We start from the raw sequence: 14,019 nt of genomic DNA on the forward strand, positions 1-14,019 counted from the left end.
TCTATGCTTATGACTTATATAACTTTTTTACTCACCAATAACCACTAATTAGATCTGTAATTTGTAAAAAAATTTGTAATCCTATAATTTTTCTCATTTTAAAGGTCATAAAAAAATTTATAGATCTAAAATCTAAAGCAAAATATACAAGCCCAAATGAATTAGCCCAATAACAAAAATTATCCATAGCAAAGTTAAAAAGAATTACGCTCAATCAACCTTTTGTTTTGGAGGGGGCTCAATCAACCTATTTTACCCAAAACAAACAACTTGCATCTTTAAATAATTTTAAACAAAATAATTTTGTCTTTATCTAACAATAGATGCATGGAAAAAAAAAATTCAATGGTTAAGTAGCAAAAGTTGGAGGCCAAAGCCGTTGCACTTACTAGCAGCAGAACCGCCCCCTGATTTCAACTCCTGCCTTTGTCCCTACTGAGACTTGATATGACACAAAATTATAGAACAAATGTGAAAATTTCAAATACAAAATTAGTGTCACTAGACTTTTCCTATGAATGAGTAATGAAAATAAGCCATCCTAGCGTAGTTTTAAAAGCAATCTTGTTTATGTTTCGTGTCATTATCACATGATTACTTTCTATGGGTTTGTTTGGATAGGTTGTTTTGAAAACTGCGTTTTATAAAAATAACTTTTTTCAAATTGCGTTTTGAAAACCACAATTAAACGTTTGGTAATAAATGTAAAAATAGCAATTTGAAAACTCTAAAATTTTTGAAAGCCACAATTAACTGTATCTTTCTAAAAAAAACAAAGAGAGGCCAAACCCATGTTGTTTTGTGTTTTCTTCTGGAAACACGTGTTTGCTTCACACAAACGTTGATCCAATCTGGCTCTATATATGCCAGGATGCAATTAAAATTAATTACAATTATATATGTGTGTGGGTTTCAAAAGTTTCTTACTAAATTTAGTATTAATTTTGTTGTTATTATTTGCAAATTAGTATGCAAATTATTTATTTGTAATTATTCCATTTTAATTATTTAATTGTGATTTGTTGAACTACTAATATATTTAATTTTTAACTTTCTTTTTTATTGCAATACAATGAATTTTGTTAATGTTTATTGTATTTTTCAAATACGCTTAAAAAATTATTATAAAAATCTACTGAAAATGCATAAGTATAGTAAAATTTTTATTGAAATTTATATTTGAGTTAACAACGAATTTTAGAAAAAAAATTTAAAAATTAGTTTGAAAGAGTCAAAGTTCTTTTAAATGTACTTATAGTTTAAAATTGAAGAGAAACTCGGTAGAAAATTAGGGAAGAGTTGAAGTCTAACTTATGACAATTGACACATACAAAATTAGAATAAATTAGCTTAATCCTTAGGTGAACTTTCATGGAGTATTAATTATACTTTAAAATTTAAACTAGTCGCATGGGACGCACGAGAATCACCTATTATTGCACATAAACCCAATTTTATCAAGACTAACCAATGAAAAGCTAAAATTAAATGGACAAGACCCAAGCTACACATAAAATCTGAAGGCATGGGATGTTGAATCAAGAAAACATTTAAACTAATCACGAAAAAGGTAGAACACTCCTCATTTGTGAATTTTTGCTGTCCTTCACGGAGAGGACCACCAACACAATTTTGAGAAGAACATTTTGAAGTGTAGCTGGTCATCTGATGGAAGCAAAGTCACTGCCGGGAGTTCAGATTGGATGGTTTACATTTGGGATACAACTTCTAGAGCATCTTGTATAAGATCCTCTGGTCACATTGGTTCAATCAATGAGTGTCTTTTTCATCCTAGTTAACCTATTGTTGGATCTTGCAGTAGTGTTAAACAGATTTATTTGGGGGAGATCTGAGAATTGAAAGAACTTGCACCTTAGTGACAGCAAAAATGGCCAAATACCATATTTGACGGAAATATTTGACAGCAAAATAATTAGGGATCTACCACTTTTTTGAAACTCAATTTTATGAAACTCGAGTTTGCTGTGTAAGTCGAATTCCAAGAACTCAAGTTCCATAAAAAATAACACGGCAAACTTAAAGGCTATTTTTTCAAGGAACTCGAGTTCTTACACAATAAACTCGAGTTTCAAAAGAGTTTTACATACATATATATTTCAAAACAGTGGTAGATTACCAAATTTTTTGGCCTATAGTGGTATTTGGCCATATTGGCCCCTCAGTGACTGTTTTTTCAACCAATAGTTGGCTATTTTAAGTGTCCTCCAAAGACTTTGAAAAGTTTGTATCTCTACTGTAGTTTCTCAAGTTAAATTTTGGAGTAGAAGATTATCTCTACTGTTTATTGGCAAAGTAGAAGATTATTTTCCATTTTGGAGTATTGGTGCTTCATGTATTTTGGCATCAGCAAATACATCTAGGGTTCTATCATCATCCCCATAGAATAGATGCTGTAAATGTTTGTAATATGCTCACACCAAGGCATATGGATACAGTATCGCTACTGCCTTAAATTATTCCTTACATTCAATTTCCAAAAGTTTCTAAAAATACAAATAAGATTGCCTCATTAAAAGAAACCTAAAAAAGCCAAAATTCATATTTGCTTAGTCCGCTGGAAAAATACAGCATCATTTTCGTCTACATATTTAAATTCATCCATCCAGTTGCAAAAATTTCAGGACTAACATATTCAAGAACGGCCCCCTCAAACAAAAAAAAAAAAACATATTCAAGAACTGTACAAGCTAATCTATCCCCGTGGGCAGACTCTGAACAATTAAGTTTACCAAGAAGCAGCTATACAAAATGTTTGATTTTTTTGTATACAAAATTTTTCAGGAAGCAACTATACAAACTATACAAATCATAAATAGTGAGGAGAACTAGGGTTTGACAAATGGTGGCCACTATCCAACCTCTGTACATCCTCTAAACTTAAGAAAAGGAAAACGCAAAGCCTAAGCTGTTTCGTAAGAGGAGAACTAGAAATAGTCAACTCCAAAACTCAATTTTTTTACATAGCTAAGTCACTATTACAGCTCATCAAAAATTTCTGCTTTCACAAAAATTGTAAAAAAAATTGATTAAGTATATCTAGAGTCTGCTTGACAAGGTTTAGTCCCACTCAACCCCCAATGCCACTAAAATCTAGCTTTGTTTGAACAATTCTCTCAAAGATCTGGAACATCAAAAAATAAATAAGATTGTTTCAGATTTGAGAGACAAAGTGAATCAATTCATCTTTAATGAAAAGATGCCAATACATTTCAGATTTGGCCAGTAGTCCCCAATGGTTAACAACTTGCAAGTATACATTCTTATCTAAATCAGCTGAGATTGACCCCCATTGGTAATTAGGTCCAGCCAGAATAGACCCGGCCAGATGGTGATATAATAACACTGACTCCAGCACATACGATTTTCTTGAGAACATAAGGATGTATCCCTCTATGTGATCCTATGTAGTTTAAACCCTGACCAATTGATGGAGCACATCATTCAGAATTGAATAATGGGATCTAGATGGTTATTAGGTTGTAACTAGAATACAAAATACATTGACTAGTGACAGCAAATTGTCTTCCCTTTTGCAGAATTGGTTTGCAGTTAGAAGAAAGCAATCACCTTCGAGGTTAACATGGCTCATTGAAGCCAGCCATATCTCCCTTGCTTTGGCTGTAGGTCCAAAATCTACTTCAGTGCCTACAGATGGTGGCATAAGGATTAAAAAAATAATGAAGAACTATAAATTATAAAAGGAAGCTCTTGAATATAAAGTAAGGAAATACTAAACAATAACCCACATTAAACTGTAAGAGAAATACTCGATTGTGAGAATGGTGATGGTTGTTGATTAGTTATTCTACAGATATAGCAAATTATTTCACAAATAACTATTGTGGGAAAAGACCTCTAGATAGCACTCCGACACAAGATTGATTGTGAATACTAGTAAGAGTTTTAGAACGGTCGCCAAACAAAAAATAGTAATAAAAAAAACAAGAAGAAAGTTAGACAACCACATGAACAAGGATTTACGTGGTTTAGCAATAGCCTACATCCACGGGTGATGGTGAGAAGAAAATTTCACTAACAAAATATGGAGATTAGCACAAAGTCACTCTCACAAAACCCCAAACCCCATATACACCCTAAAAACTCTCTCCCAAATACAAAGTTTAGGGCTTCACCTAAAACAAAGAGAAGTTTTTCTACTCTCTAATTGTTGCACAGCACTGCAGCCCTCTCTTTGGCTGAAAAAACATATATGTAAAAGTTGTCAGTCAGATAGAACTCCTTGTTATATTTAATTTCAAAATCGGGCACTTGATGAATCCCAAGTCTTCAATCAAACCTAGTTTCCAAATATCCTCCTTAATAGCTTCAATCATAGCTATGTATTCAGCCTCATTGGTTGACAATGCAATAGTCGACTGTAGTGTCAACCTTCAACTCACTGGTGGTCGGCCCCTAGCTTCATAGTAGAATGAAGCTTATCTAGATCACCAACATAGTCAGAATCAAACATATCTAGCTACATGTCTTTCAACAAGTTCATATCTCTTAAACTTCAAACCCAAATCAGCGTTCACAAATATATCTCAAGATCCATTTAACAACTTGCCAATGACCTTTCCCAGAATTTTGCATATAACGACTATCCATATTGACAGCTTGAGCAATGCTGGGCCGAGGTGTAACAATGCACATATGAGTTTGCCAACCAAATTGGTATTAGAGCTTCTTATATCAAAACAATAACAGAACAAGGTACACAAAAACACACAAAAGACATTTCTTTATATTCTACAATGTCAATGGTTAAACTTAATGACAAAAGAAAGGACATTAAATAACACTAGTTATTCTTTTACAAGTAAAATATGACAATGAAAAAACTGTAACAACGACATAAGGTTTACCTTTAGCATCTAAGTCAGGTCTTAGAGAACTTATTCTATTGTCGCAGCAGATGAGGTCACCTACTTTCCAGATTGGAATCTTAAATACATGCAGCAATGATTTCTCAACTGACCACTGCACTTCACATCCAGATGAATCGCCATTAGCTTTTGATGTTTTCCAAGATACCAGCCCAAAGAATTAAACAGAACAAAATTAAAGAGTGAGTATCTACCCCTACAAGTGACACCAGCTTTCAACTACTCTCAGATGCAATTGACTTTAGCTTTCAACAAGTTAAAATTTACCTGAGATTGTAGCAAATCAGTCAACTTCAAGACCTGTATAAACAAATAGTCAACATTAATTTAACCATTGTAAGAATATAATTAAATGTGCTAGAGGGTGTTTTGGGTTACAAGATACAGTAACACAGTTAGCAATAGCAAAGCTTAAGCTCAAAACTTTGACTAGGCATAAAGTCGTTCAGCCTTGATTAGCAATTAGCAGCTATTTCTGCTTTGTTTTTGGGTAGACTGCAAAATTAGTAATGTAAGCATTTTAGATTTAGCACTCATACTTGTATGTTCTATCTTTCCCCAAGAAAACTGCTACTGTATCTTGTTTCAACTTATCACTCACAGTGAGGCTTTTAACTTAGTCAAGGCTGACTTCCTTCATTGATGGAAGTTTTAAGTCATATTTCTGAGTAATACAATCAATTTCTAAACCAAATGGTACTAATTAAATAATTGCAAATAAAATTCAGCTTACAGAGACAAATGTTCATTGCCTTACCCAGGCAAATAAAACTCAATTGCCCTTATTGTATGGGTGTGAAAATTTTGGGGGCAAAATCAGTGTCACCAAAATTTTTCCGTTTAAAAGCATCATATCTTTCTTCGTTTCTTTTTCTTGGCCGAGAGAGGAAAAAAAAAAAAAACGATGGCTTCAGATTTCTTCAGACTTCTCACCTCCAATCTCGAATGGAGTAGAATTGAAATCTACCTTACAACACTTGATACAAAATTATAATAAAATTAGTTTAATCCTTTCTTGAACTTCCATCTTAATGATATTATAAACTAGTCATAATTTGAATTGTTCTCAAGACTCACCAATCAAATGCTATAAATAAATGAAGAAGATCTAGCATCACATTAAATCTTACCTAATTCAAATATTTTTAAAGTATATGATTAGATTTATGAATGGCTAGTGATAAATTTATTAAATATGGAGAATGAAATCATACAATACTTTTAAGGGGGAAAATATTGATATTAATATTACCACTTTATATTTTTCAAATAACCTAAAAAAATCATTTAATATAAAATTCTTCTGAAAATTCATAATCTGTTCTCTAAAGTATAGTAAAATTCTCATTGAAATTTATATTTGAGTTAACAATAATTTTAGTAAAAGTTTTTTTTTTTTTTTTTTGAAAATTCGACGGTAGAAATTTGCATTACTTCTCTTGACCAACTGAATTACAATAAGGTTATAACAAAATCACCCTGGAAACATGCTACCAGGTGATACATGCATACCCCTAATGCTAGAGCCGCCCGTAGGGCTCAAGCTGGGGTCAGAACATGAAAGTAAACATAAATGTAACTTTGGACCATATAAGTTGTTGGACTCATTGTATGCTAAGCTTCTGTTCTCTGTGCTTCCATAAGCTATGAAGCACGGGTGCGTTTCGGGATTCGGGTGCGGGTGCGGGAGCGGGTGCGGGACTCGGCAATTTTTGAAAAAGTAGGGTGCGAGTGCGGCGGGGTGCGGCGATTAAAAAATTATTAAAAATATTTTTATTTATATTTTTAATATATTGCTAAACATACTATTTTCACATTATATAAATATATACCAAATTTAAGAGCAATAGTAAATAATAACTAGAATACAGAGAATGAGAGAGAGCCTAGCTGAAGAGAAATACTTTTTTTTTTTTTGAATTTCGGCCGGTATCGGCAGATTTCGGCTAGTATCGGCCGATTTTGCCGGTACCGGTTTGCGCCCTATACGTACCGATTCGGGCCGAATCGGCGCGAATCTGCCCGATTTCGCGCGCGTCGGTCCGAATCGGCGCGAATCGCGCCGAAAAAAGTATTTTTTTAATGCCCGATGTGGCACGGACGCGCAGGCAGCGGCGTCGCCTGCGCGTCCCCGCGTCAGGCCGCGTTGGACGCGGGTGCGGCGGCCCAAACGCCGCACCTGTGTTTCCCAGTCCATAAGTCTTTGGTATTCTGTCAGCAAAGCTAAAGCCCCGTCAGCAATGACCTTCGGCTGCAGCTTTTTTTTTTTTTTTTTTTTTCCCAAAATAGAACTTGTTGCGAGCATTCCAAAGAGCCCACGCTGTAACAGCCCAGACCTCAAAATCTTTTTGTTCAAGTCTCTCCCGAAGCCTCCTAAACAGCAAGAAAAAGTCTGAAGATTCGTTAGGACATTTCTGCAGTCTCCCCCTGACCAAGGCCCAAGTATTACGAGCAAAGGGGCATTCCCAGAGAACATGGCACACTGTCTCGGGGTGTTGTCTGCAGAATTCGCACCATGGCTCCACCCTCACCTTCCTTCTCTGCAGGTTATCTCTCATTGGTAATATGTTTGAGCACGCTCTCCACACAAAGTTTCGGACTTTTGGGGGTACATTAATTGTCCAGATATGCTTCCATGTTTTACCATTCCACTGAGTACGTGAACTTTCACCCCTAGGCTGCTGAGTAATCCTTAGGGCCACCTGGTACGCCAACTTTACAGAGAATTCTTGAGCTTTATTTTCCTTCCAAACTATCCTATCATCTGATTCCATACGGGTATCGCCAAAATTTCTTGGCGAGTAGATGGGGCAAACAAATGAGTCAATTTCCCACGGTCCCACTGCCTGGTTTGCTGGTTGATGAGGTCTTTCACACACATATTACCAGGTACCATACCAGTTAGGATCGGGGGATGAGATAGCCACTTATGAGTAAAAGTATTTTAAATTAAAAAGGGTTTGAAGTACTTCATAAATATAGTTTAAAATTGAAGAGAAACTCCGGCATAAAATTAGGGTAAAATTGAAGCTTATAAGAAATTTAACACATTCAAAAAAAAGAGAAATCCTCGAGTGAACTTTCATAAATAAATAAATAAATATTAATCTAACTGAAATTCTATATTAATTATATTTTAAAATTTAAATTAGTGGCAAATCAGTGGGATGCCAGAGATTTATGGGAAAAAAAAAATAGTGCAATTATTTATTATAGCACATAATCCGAATTTTTATCTAGACTCACCAATCGAATACTAAAACTAAATGGACAAGACCCAAGCATCACGTAGAATCTGAGAGCATCGAATGTTGAAACAGGAAAACAAATCAAGAAAATGACAAAACACTCCTTGTTTGTGAATTCATGTTGTCCTTCTCGGAGAGGGCCACCACTTGTTGTCAGTGGATCTGATAATGGAACTGCCAAACTGTGGGATATGCGTTAGCAGGGTGCCATTCAGACATTTCCAGAAAAATACCAAATCACAGCCGTCGGTTTCTCAATGAGTGTGTTTTCCATTCCAGTGAACCTATTGTTGGATCTTGCCGTAGTGATAAATATTTTTTTGGGGGGGGGGGGGGTCTTACAACTCAGTGACTGTATTTTCAGCTAATTGTTGGCTCTTTAAGTGCCCTTCAAAGACTTTGAAAACGTTGTACTCGTATCTCTTACTATAGTTCCCCAAGTTGAATTTTGGTATCTTTATTGGCAATGTTAGAAGATTATGTTCCATTTTGGAATATTGTTTCTACATGTATTTTGGCATCTGTGAATGCATCTAGGTTCTATGATCACCTCCTGCCAGGGTGGCTTGATGCATTTAAATGCCAAAGGCAAAGATTGATTATTTTAAACACTTGTTGATGCGACAAATTGATAGTGATAAGTAAACGAGTGATGTTAGTGATAAACTTAGATGAGAACTAGTAAAAGTTTGCTAACTTAACTATTGTGAAAAATGTTGTGAATATTTTTGTATATTGCTTTTTTTTTTTTTTTTTTGAGAAGTGCTGTATTCACAATATTTTTCACAACAAATCCTAGATGTTAAGTTACTTCTTGTTTTCTTTTTGAATGCATCACTAAAATCATTTTTTTTTGCTATTGATAACAGCATGTAACAACTTGCTACTTATGCTTTGTTATAAAAGTATTGTAGATGTAGCATTTCTCTCTCTTTTTTTGCTTATTTTTCATTTGATAAAAAAATATTATTTTATTTATTGGTTAATATTTGGACTTAATTAATACTATTACAATGAAAAAAATAATATTATTAGTTAAAATTTGAGGGCCTTTTTTTTGGCTTGGGGGCCTTAGGCACGGCATTAATTGCTTTTAGCATTGAGCCAGCACTGCCTCTCACATTCCTTTAGTCCAATCAAAACCTTATTGAGAGGGATTTTTGTAGAAAATCCTTGCCAATTTTAAGGGGAGTTGTGTCACTCACAAATTAAAGGCCATAAAAAAAATAAATAAGTAAATAAAAACCTGATTATAAGGGTCTAACTATATTCTCATCATAGGTTTCAGTTAGCTTAACTGGTAAAGTCTCTAATGGTCAAATAAAAGATCTAGGGTTCAATTTCGCTTACACCAAAAACTGACTAGTGTCTTGGTCTAATAATAAAGAGTTATTATCAAGAGTAGATGTTATAAATTGAAACTCTAAAAAAAAAAAAAACCATAATCTCATCCAAAAAAAAAAAAAAAGGTAAAAGATCTTGCTCGGTATTTTTAATAGTTTCTTTCGGTGTATCAATGAAAAGATAGGATATATATATATATATATATATATTTTTTTTTTTTTTTTTTTTTTTTTGTAAGGACACAATTTGAGCCCGAACCTACAGTCAGAAGGGGATGGGCCTGAAAGGCCTTTTACAATAAAATTTGTAGAGGGTGGGCTTGAACTCTAGGTTCTAGTCGTGTTAGATAACAAAGATGATGGGCTTTTCTCCCTATAATACACACAAGGAACTGTTTATATGAAAGAATCTTCTCCTCGGACACAAGCCGATGATGATTTCTATTATTTCTTCTCAAGATAGGTTACAATTATGGATACTGAGGTATACAGTGTTATTTCTCTGTGTCTCCCAATCCCCTTTGCTGAAGATCCTTTCTTCCTTTTATATCCCCTCCTTCTTCTCATCTTCATCCTCCACATCAGGGTTAGATTGCTGGTTTAGATACTTGTCCCATCCATCTCTCCTGAAGTCTTTGGAGACAGGAGCCAAGTTTAACTCTGATGCTCATGTCTCACTTCCCCATTAATACGGCTAGAATAGCAGTTGCAGAGCATTCAATGTGGGGGCGGTAGTAATAGCTTTATCTTAGATATTCCACCGCCCTTCTTCTTATCCTCCACGTTTTCCGTGTTTACCCTTACCTATAGGATTTTCTAGAACATTGTCCGTGGATGTTAACCAGCCATTCTCCTACCTCGACTTTACATAGCCGAGGACAAAATCTTCCTCGGACTATCTTCCTGGACATACTTGCTCAGACATTGTCTCTTTATTATTTAGTATTGCTTTATGAGTTGACATTCGTACATCCTCGGACCATTAGTGTCCTCGGATTGGGCCTTTAGCCCAAAAAATACTCTTAGGCCACCCCACACGTATTTTTGGGCCCAATGACCCTACAATAGCCCTTCGAGATTCTCATTTGCTATCTCGGGAGGAAAGGAGGATCTCGACATCTGTCATCGTTAGCTTGTGTACACCATACATCTTTGCTGACAGGGATGATGACTTTTGAACTGCCCATAGCGCATTCCTGACGTATCGACTTGCGGAGCATCCCCAAATTAAATTCTGACATCTCTCTGTCCCCCACGCTTAGCAACGTGATGTGCATCCAACGGTTGAGGATGACATAGGGACATAGGCGGGAAGTTTCCCGCTTTATGACTTCCACTGATATAAAAACTAACAATTCAAACTATCTTACACACTACAACACTCATACAACGTATTTGCCAACTTTTCGCAATCTACACGCGCCCTCACATTTACCAAGAACTAGGCCGAGGTGACTTTGTCGTTTTTAAAGTAAGTTTTCCCAGACTCCATCTCTCATTATTTCTCTTATTCTCTCTCTCTTTGGTGTTTATTTCTCTGCGACTCATCTATTTTCTTAGTTCTTCCACCATACCCACACCTTGCTCCCAAAAATGGGTAGATTTGCATCCCTAGTAGATTCAGATGAAAAAATGGAACAATTTAAGGTTAAGTACATAATTCCACTGGGTGTGTCTGTTACATACTGTACAGAAGAGGAGTGGTTAGAAAAAAGACAAACGGGGAAAGGTAGTAAACCCGATGATAGCATTCATCGAAGGGGGGGATGAAAATCCCAATGGGGACCATTACTAGGGATTACCTTAGGGCTTTTAGACTAGCTCCTACCCAATGCGCCCCAAACATGTTTAGGATTTTGGGTTCCATAGATGCCCTAAATGAGAAGATGAACCTAGGACTCACCCATCAAGATGTGAACTGGGTTTATAACCTCCACTTCCTAAAGAAACAAGGTGCATATTACCTAAAATCTAGGTATCCAGAAGTTAGGTTAATCCAATGCCTCCCTGAATCCAACAAGGGTCTGAAAAATGATATCCTAATCATATCAGGGGATTGGCACGACGGCGTTCCCTGTCCGACGAGGGAGGGGAAACCAGGTGAAGTTTTGGATCTAGTTGAACCATTCATAACCACTCTTTTTAAACTTGGGTTTATACAAAAGCATTTACTTATTCTTATCTTGTTTTTCTTCTCAATGATTTTCAGACCCATATGCAACGGATCGTCATCCTTATCTTGTTGATTTCGCAAGATTAGACAAAATACTGCAGGCTGAAGTGTTTGTGCACACTGACGGCCAACTCCGAGCAGCTCACTTAATCCTCGGCTTTGATCTTGTATCCAAAGCTTTCCAGGCGCCGAAGTGCGTGATCAGAGCCAAGGACCCATGTTTACGCCGAATAAGTATTGTTGTCGAGGGTTTTCTGCTACCTTAGGGAGCTTCTATTCCTCAAGACACATTTATCACACATCCCATACAACCCCTACAACCCATACCAGACGGTATTCCCCTAGTCCCTCTTCCAACTCAACATACATCTGGCGAAGCAACCTCTTCTCAACCCAGTATAAAGGAAGAAGAAGAGATTGTTGAAGTATCTGATTCCAAGGACGAGTTCGAGATTTTCAATCAACCTCATTCCCCTGAAGACCAAGTTGCTGTCCTCGACACATCCTCCTCAACCCTACAAGACACCACCCAACAATCTAATATCATGGGCATCCAACGCAAGCCAAAGGAAAGTCTCAAGGATGTACTGGAAGTTCAAGTGGGGACCCAAGAGCTTCCCAAGGTACCTCAAACCAAGACCAAAGACAAAGGTGCCGAGAAAGTCCCTGAATCCAAGCTCCCTCCTCCTCCTCCTACCCAATCTCAACGCACTAACTAAGCTGATCACAAAAGAAAGAGGGATCAACAGAAAGGGAAAGAAGTGATTGAGGGAGGGAAAGACCCCCTTTCCAGGGAGCTTAAGCTTGATAAAGGAGGAAAACAGGCCCGCACAGTGTCGACGAGGTCAGATAGATAGACCGAGTCTCACGCGGCTGTACATGCCCCAATCTGGGCTCCTGAGATGACCATAGACGACCATGCAGTCACTGTTGACACATCCATCAGGAATTCTGATGAGGGAATAGCCGCCTGTGTAGCAGACGCACTGGAGCAAGCTTTACTGTTACCCGAAGACATGGGTGAGCTCAGAAGAATGAGAGATCGGAATGTCTTCATGACTTTGTAGAAGGAACTTGCTATGGTAAAGATCTCATCCAAGCTTTGCTTACCTCCATTTCTGTTACACTTGAAAATTTTAACTTTGCTTTATTACTTTGCTGTCTTCTACGCATAGGCTGTTCAGTCTGCTCATAGGGTAGATGAGATCATCATTAGTACGTACAAGTCCTTCAAGGCTGAAGAATTAAGGCGCAACAACGCCCAGAAGATCCTTGACCTACAGGAGAAGAAACTACAGGAGGTCTCGACTAATCTGAGCAAAGCAGAGAGTGAGAAGTCTAGCTTGGATGCTGCTCTAAAAACAGCTGAGAAGCAGACCGAGAACCAAAGACTGCAACTTAGGCAAGCCAACGAGAACTTCGCTGCAGCAAAAAAGCTGATTGAGGATCTTAAGAGAGATTTAAAGGAGTCTGAGAGGGCAAAGGAGGAGGCCATCAAGGCCAAAGAGGAGGCTATCATGACCAAAGAGGAGGCTATCAAGACCAAAGAGGAGGCTGAGAAGGCAAATAATCAAGCTAAACAAGAGGGTTATGAGGTAGGAGTGGCCGAGACAACAGAAACTTTTAAAGCTCAAGTCCTAGAGGTATGTAGGCATTACTGTCTCTAAGTATGGAATGAGGCACTTTCCCAAGCTAGGGTTGATGCCTCTTCCAAACTTTGGAAGACAGAAAATATGTATTATCCTCCAGCCATTCGAGCCTCTGCCCCTCCCCAAACCAAGGATGGTGCTGCTACTCAAGGAGCAGAGGTTAAACAAGGTAATGTAGCTGAAGACCCAGTCTCCACTGAAAGTCAGCTTCAAAAACATGCTGAACCAATAGAAGGGGTGGCACCTGAGGATACATAGCCTCCCAGTGATCCCAAGGAACCTTCCAAGGACAAAAAGACTAACCAAACAATGGAGCTTGTCTTGGTGATAGTTCCAGTAACCTTGAAGGAAGATCTGAAAGGCAAAGGGATAGCTGCTGTCTCCTCGAAGCAACCTCAGCTTCCAAAAGATCCTAAAGGCCCCTTAAAGATAAAGCTAAATCCATGATTGCTCTCTTCTCTTCAGCTTTTCCTTTTACCTTTATCTAATGTAATTTTGACAACTTGCAAGTAATTGTACTTCCAAAGAATTTTGAATCAAAGAAAAAGCAAGTTATTTCTTTTATTTGATGCTTGTTTTGTTATCTTGTTCATCTTACTTGATGCTTGTTAGTCACAATAGAACAATAGTCTATTTCCTTTTATAAATTAATTAATAATTCAATATACTTGCAAATGCTTTAAGTAATGCTCGTGAACT

This window comes from Castanea sativa, chromosome 4, assembly GCF_040712315.1.
Source record: "Castanea sativa cultivar Marrone di Chiusa Pesio chromosome 4, ASM4071231v1".
Lineage (NCBI taxonomy): Eukaryota > Viridiplantae > Streptophyta > Magnoliopsida > Fagales > Fagaceae > Castanea > Castanea sativa.